The sequence below is a fragment of the Microcaecilia unicolor genome, chromosome 8 (genome assembly GCF_901765095.1).
Source record: "Microcaecilia unicolor chromosome 8, aMicUni1.1, whole genome shotgun sequence".
Lineage (NCBI taxonomy): Eukaryota > Metazoa > Chordata > Amphibia > Gymnophiona > Siphonopidae > Microcaecilia > Microcaecilia unicolor.
In genome coordinates, this window is record NC_044038.1 from 217,176,521 (window position 1) to 217,184,005 (window position 7,485).

Here is a 7,485-nt window from a genome sequence, read left to right on the forward strand (position 1 = left end):
CCAGCAAAAACCTGGGGTTATTTTACCATCCTGGGAGCATCAAATCTAGGAGCTACTACTACTACTATTTAACATTTCTAGAGCGCTACAAAGTGTACGCAGCGCTGTACAAACACAGAAGAAAGACAGTCCCTGCTCAAAGAGCTTACAATCTAATAGACAAAAAGTAAAGCATTTAAATTTAAAATATTTAAGCAGTCAAGCACAAGAGAACAGTCACAGAAGGACAGAAGATGTTGAAGGGTGGTCAGTGTGATTAGGTGTAACTCTGGTTGGAGTAGTGGGAGAAGGTGATAGAAGAATAGAAATGGGTGAGGTAAAGTAATGAGTGGGTTGATAGGGAGGTTATATAAGACATGTCACTCTAGGGGTGGGTGGGTAGAGGGGTAGGGTGGGTGGAAGCAGGAGAAGGTATTCTCTGCAGCCTATCTGTGAGATGGAAAATGCTCTCTGAAGCTGCTGCTATAAGTTGTTAGTTTTCTCTCCCTGAAAGAGATCCAAGCCACACCCACGAAGTTCAAACTGTCAGTGGGGAGGGTGAGGGGAGGAAATGGCAGTGCTTGATGAAAAAGAGAGCTCAGTTTGATAGGAGATATACTATAGGATGTCATTCTGAGGCCAGGCTAAGTCTAAAGCAGGAGAAGGTATTCTCTGCAGCCTATCTGTGAGATGGAAAATGCTCTCTGAAGCTGCTGCTATAAGTTGTTAGTTTTCTCTCCCTGAAAGAGATCCAAGCCACACCCACAAAGTTCAAACTGTCAGTGGGGAGGGTGAGGGGAGGAAATGGCAGTGCTTGATGAAAAAGAGAGCTCAGATGCTCCCAGGCCACATCTGAAAGGTGCCATCAGAGCTGTTCATCACTCCACCCCCCTAATCAGCACCCAAGCCCCCAAAAGAAACCTTCCCCTTGGCCTAGCTGCATGATTGTCTAGTGAGTCCCCAAGCAGGAGCAATCCCCAGTCATTCCTGCCCTTGCCAGCATCTTCAGCCAGTATGGTGCCCCTAGTGGTGGTCTTGTAGTCCTGCTATTAGGGGTATCATATTGCCTGAAGGAGCTGGCCAGGGTAAGAGCTACTGGGGATAGCTCCTGTCCAAGGACCTACTGGACCACCATGGATGTGTAGGTAGGCTCAAGGGGGCCAGGTGCTGAGGGGGGCAGTAGCTCTGATGGTCACTTTATGATGTAGCCAGGGAGCATAGGACCACGGCTTAGAGGCCTGATACTCCCAGGCCAATGGAATAGTGTTTGCTAGTAAGGTGGTTCGCAAACAGTGTTGTTCATTTACTTGAGATACCGTGGGTTAGAGACTCCCATGGTAAAAGCCTGCCTTTTACAGTATCTTGATAAATTCCTTCTTTATATTAGTGAACATTTTTTTTTGTTCTGCTTTTAGGATAAAACATGTTTGTATGCTTTTTTTGTAGACATTTTGAAAGGCACTTTAGAAATTTCAGCTTAGAAATAGGATATTCAGGTCAATATGTTGTATTTTAGAACAGGATCTGCTGGTGTGCAGCCTGTTGTAAAATACATGAGAAATGGCTGTTATGTGCTGGTGATGTCCAGCATGAGTAACCATTTTGAAAACTGAAATGTCCAAATTATGAAAGGGGCAAAACAAGGGACATGAACATCATTGTGGCAGCATAGCAATGTCCATGTTATAAAATGACCATATAACTATCCGTGTGAAGTGTTTCCCTACTCCTCCCCCTGCCTGGGAATCAGCTGTGAGTGCGCCGCTCCCTGCCACTTGCTCCAAGCAAGTGGCAGGGAACGGCGCATCAAAAAATGACAACCGCGGCACTGCAGACAAACCTCCCCCGGGCACATCAACCCCCTTGCCACCCGCAGCTGCCACTGGTAACGCTGTCCGGCTGCTGCTGCTTCTCCTGTTCAGCAGCAGCGGCCGCTACAAAAAGAAAAAAAAGCAAGAAATGTTTTAAAACATCAAGCGCCACCGCAGACAGCCATCAGGCTGCTCCTCCTTTCGCCTCCACATCACTGCCCCTGGAGTAAGACCCCGGAGGGGAGAGGAGGAGCGGCTGCAGAGCCAACAGCCAATGCCTGATGGCTGTCTGCGGTGCCGCACTTGAGGTGGCGAGGGGGTTTGATGCGCTGGGGGGGAGGGGGAGGGTCGCAGGACATGGGTGGCTGGAGGGGGGGGAGGGGAGGGTCGCTGGACATGGGTGGGGGCAGGGGGAGAGGGAGGTGGGGAAGGGGGTCCTGAGACCAGTGGGGTGGGGGCGTGCGGGCCCACACTGACTCACTCACTGTCTCTCACATACACTCTCTCTGACACACTCTCTGTCTAATACACTCTATCTCTGTCACTCACACACTCTCTCACAGAAACACACACACACACTGTCTCTCTCTCATTCTCTCTCTGACACACACACTCCATCTCTCACACACACTCTCTCTCAAACATACACACTCCGAGGAAAACCTTGCTAGCACCCGTTTCATTTGTGTCAGAAACGGGCCTTTTTTTACTAGTTTAAGATAATCTATTGGACCTTTAGCTTGAAGCAGGTATGAGGCCCCAGGGCACTTGCCCTGTTTGCCACCCCCATAACACTGACCCTGGTCAGGGGCATTCCATATATTTATGTGCAATGTTAGAATTCTGAAGGGTCCTTTTACAAAGCCACAGTAAAAAGTGGCCTGCGGTAGGTAGTGTGGGTGTGCAATTTACTGCAGTTGGAAAAGGGCTATTTTTAATGGGCCTACGTTAATATTAAAACTAGTGCGTGCCTATTTACAGCCTAAGCCCTTACCATCACCCATTGACCTAACATTAAGGGAACGTACGCTACCCACATAGTAACCATGCAGCTCGCACCAATGTGGGTGTGCTGACAGTTACCGGTGGGACCCCCCCCTCCCCCCTAGTAGAAAATTTATTGTCTACCATGGGATTCAGTGTGCGCCAAACTCAAAATTACTGCTGGGCACACGCGCTACCCCGGCGGTAGTGCCGATTGGGTGAGTGCTACCCATTCGTTAGCCCACCTGCGCCTTTGTAAAAGGGCCTCTGAGTTTGCACACCCAACTTGCTTATCAGGATTAACACCAGGCTTCAGCAGGTGTAAGTCCTCATGCCCAAAGCTGGGTGCGGGAATCAGTACTAAGCGCCGTTCTATAAAGAACACTTGGCACGGAGCGCCCTTTAGAGAATATGGGTTTAGTGCGGATCTTTCTGGCACCTAAGTTTTTGGGTAAAGACGGGAATCAACCACCAAGATGGAGAAACAAGGTCTGCTACAAAGAAAACAGTATAGGAGCGAGGAAGTAGCAAGACCAACAGGACTCTTCCAAGAACTGAGGGAGACAGGAAAATGATGTAAAAAAAAAAAGGGTCACCTTAGTCCCAACCAAAATACACCAACATGGCCCCTTGAGATGTAGACAAACTGCATAGAAAAATGTGTTTAAGGTGAGTTTGAAAAATTGCGATTTGGATGTTTTTGCGAAATAAACATCCATCTGTCACTTTGTGCCATTTTTTACATGTTTTTTTTTTCTGTTTTGAAAATGAACCCCGCAATCTAGGCTTCTTAAGCTTTAAAACTATTGACAGGAATTAGCAGAATATAAAAGGCGTAACTGTATTAAGAACATGCATTTTTGCATCAGGTCATTTTGTATGAACACACACTTTTTAATTAGGCCTCTTTTCCCTAACACTGCCTGATATTATTCACATTATCGTGCACTAAATGTTAACACGTAGGAGCTTTGGGATGCAATGAATAGCACATGGTTATTTAGGAATAGTTCCTGCTGTTACAAAACAACATGAAAGAACACAAACAAAGTGATATGAAAGATCTCTGCCTGCATGATTTTACAGTGCATATTTTTTCAGTTACAAATGTGCATATACTATTTGGCATCCTTTACACTGCTTGCACACAAAAAAAAAAAAAAAAGAGGTGAAAATACCCAGACTGCTAATCTTCAAAGAATAAACAATATGAACATCTTCTCTTGGAATCTTTCCTAGAAGTACAATTGTTAAGGGGCCCTTTTACTAAGCTGCGGTAGTGGCAGGGGCCGTTTTTCCCACGCACCAGGGCCCTTTTTACTATAGTGGGTAAAAATCCCCCCTCCCCCCCCAAATGGCCATGTGGTAAGATAAACCTTATCGTGTGGCCATGCTGCAGGGAGCACTTACCTGCGGTAACCGGGCACTACGCAGCAATGCCCGATTACCACCGGGTTAACACTGCACTAGAGAAAAAGTTTTCTGGAGTGCCAGAAATGGCGTGCGCTCCAGCCGCTACTACCGCCAGTGGCTTCGTTGAGCTGGTGATAGTTCCTTTTAGCAAGCGGTAACCACATTGTAAAAGACCCCTTAAATGCATCCTCTTAGGGGGTAATATTCAGCCTGCAGCGGACAGCTCTTTTGGTGTTCTAACCTTATGCACTTTCTTAACCGGTTAGCGGACTGAATATCTCGGCTAACTGGCTAAGTTGCTGCTCCGCTCTAACTCCGCCCTCAGCCTGCCCCTATCCTAGCCTGTTAGGGGATGGCCAGTTAGTGATATTCAATGGCACTAACCAAAGTGCTGCTGATTATTGGCAGCTGGCTACCTCATCGTGGTTTAATTGGGCAGGAGCCTAGAAGTGGTGGCCATTTGGAGGCCAGAACCATGATGGACAGGAGTGAGGACCACCTAGACTAGGAGTGTCCAACCTTTACCCTCACCAGGTATTTTCAGGATTTCCCTAATGAATATGCATGAGATCTATTTGCATTCAGTGGAGGCAGTGCATCCAAATAGATATCATACATACTTGTTGGGGAAATCCTGACAACCAACTAGATTGCAGCCCTCAAGGCCAGAGGTTGGACACCCTGACCTAGACCGACAGGGCTAGAAAAGGTAGGCCTGGAGTGGGGGAAGGTGGGGGCCTGGTCGGGTACTTCTCATCCTTTGGGGAGGTAGGGGGAATTGGGATTGGGGAGAGGAAAGGGGGACTCGGAGTGAGTGAGGGCACCTGATTTCCTTTCTGCAGTTGCCAGTCGATATTCTGCTGGGGTCTGCATAAGTGTCTTAAGCGGGTCCTGGCTGAATATTGGCCAGGACCCACACAAGGTCCAATGGTCAGCCTAAGCCAGTATGGCCTGAGATGTTCAATGCCAGTGCCCGAAAATGACCTGCCATTGAATATCTAGGCCTAATTTTGCCTATAGCGGTCAGCATTTAAAACAGCACTGACCACTACTGGATGAATATTGATACGAAGATGTATATATTTTTTACTGCTCCTTTTTATTGTATTGAATAATGCAATTTGATCAATTGGTATAAGGAACAGGATAATGATGGATTGGGTGTGTACTGGTCCTCCTTATACCTTATCAAGATTTTATTTATATAATTTGTTTACTAAAGGCGATTCCACAGAGACAAGAATCCTAGATTTAGTAGAGAGTTATAGCACCAGAACAAATCCATTTCATTTTGATGAAGTATTTAAGTTCAACCTAATTTGTGTAGATGTTTCCTGTTATTTTACGAATTATGTGTTCTGCATTATGTTTCTATTTGATTTAAGCTACTTTGGGTGATCCTTAGGGACTGAAAAGGCACAGTATAAATTGCAAATAGAAATTCACAACTCTCCCACTTGCTTTTATTTCAGAGAGAACATAAATTATATTCTTACTAAAAATTACTATGTTTAAAATGATTTTTAATTATGATTAAGGGCTTCTAAGCCAGGCTCGTAATTCCCACACGGCAAATGAGAGGAAGCCCATAGGAATTGAATGGCTTCCTCTCATTTACTGCGCAGGAATTGCTAGTGTGGCTTTGTAAAAGAAGCCCTAAGTGATAGAAAACAAGTTGCTATTTTAAACCTTTTAAAGGAGATTAGTAAGTATATTTGTATTTTGGGTTTGCACTGCTGAAACCACAAAGTAATTGATGAGATTTTCTTTTTATATACAAAATAGAAGGCAACCAAGATAACATTATTTGTTCATTCTTTGTTCTGGTATTTTACAGTCTAATGATCCATTTTAAATGCACATATTAAGTGGGATAACTATGTGTGTTCAGTAAATATCATGAAAAAAAATCTGCAGAATGGATCCTTTAAAACATACATAATTTAAATATTTTTATCTGGGTTTAGAAAAAAAGATTTGGACAAGTTCCTGGAGGGAAAGGTCGATAGTGTGCTATTGAGATAAATATGGGGGAAGCCACTACTTGCCCTGAGACCAGTTGCATGGAATCTTGCTATTTCGGGATTCTGCCAAGTACTTGTGACCTGGACTGGCCACTGTTAAAAGAAGGATATTGGGCTAGATGGACCATTGGTCTGACCCAGTATGGCTATTCTTATGTTTGAAGTTTGTATAGAACATTCATTTTCTAGTGATCCCCTTTTTCTTAGACTCACCTTATTGGTTCTTTAAATTGTGGTTCTAGTGACTCCCATTTATATTACTTTGGTATCGAATCATAATCCAAGGGCCAACTCAGTGTTGACAGGATCTGGGGTTTCATTGCTGGCTCAGGTTTTCTGGCAAAAGTACGCAATGAAGAGGTATATGTTGTGCACCAAGTTGTTTCCTGAAATGCTCCAGTACCCTATGATCTTGTCAACTGAATTCTGATACACTAAGAATAGATCTGTCTCCAAAGAAGATGGCAGTGCGGTGCCCCAAATAAGTGACATGGTCCATTTTTTTAGTCCTCCTTCTGAGTTGCTTGCTAGGATCTTAGTTGAAATGGATGGGTTAAGGATATTGAATGCTGTTAAACTGTAAGACACCGTGGGCCTCTTTTATTAAACTGCTCTAAGACTCTGTAGTTCAGGTGTGGTAATTGCAAAAATTAAAACAGGGCAACTGCAAAACCTCTGTCTTAACTGTTGAGGGCAATGAGTTGTGGAGTAGCTTAGGGCAGGGGTAGGCAACTCCGGTCCTCGAGAGCTGCAGGCAGGTCAGGTTTTCAGGATGTCCACAATGAATATGCAGGAGATAGATTTGCAAGCACTGCCTCCATGGTATGCAAATCTATCTCATGCTTATTCATTGTGGATATCCTGAAAACCTGACCTGCCTGCGGCTCTCGAGGACCGGAGTTGCCTACCCCTGGCCTAGTGTTTAAAGCAGGGGTGCTCAACCCAGTCCTCGGGACACACCAAGCCAGTCTGGTTTTCAAGATATCCACAACGAATATGCATGAGATAAATTTGCATGCACTGCCTCCATTATCTCATGTATATTCATTGTGGATATCTTGAAAACCCAACGGGCTAGATGTGCCCCAAGGACTGAGTCGAGAACCACTGACCTAGAGCAGGGCTTCTCAGCCCAGTCCTCAGGACACACCAATCCAATTAGGTTTTCAGGCGACCCACATGAGTTAGATTTGTGTACAATGGAGGTAATGCATGTAAAGCTATGGCACTGAAGATATTCTGAAAACCTGACTGGCTTGGTGTGTCCTGAGGAC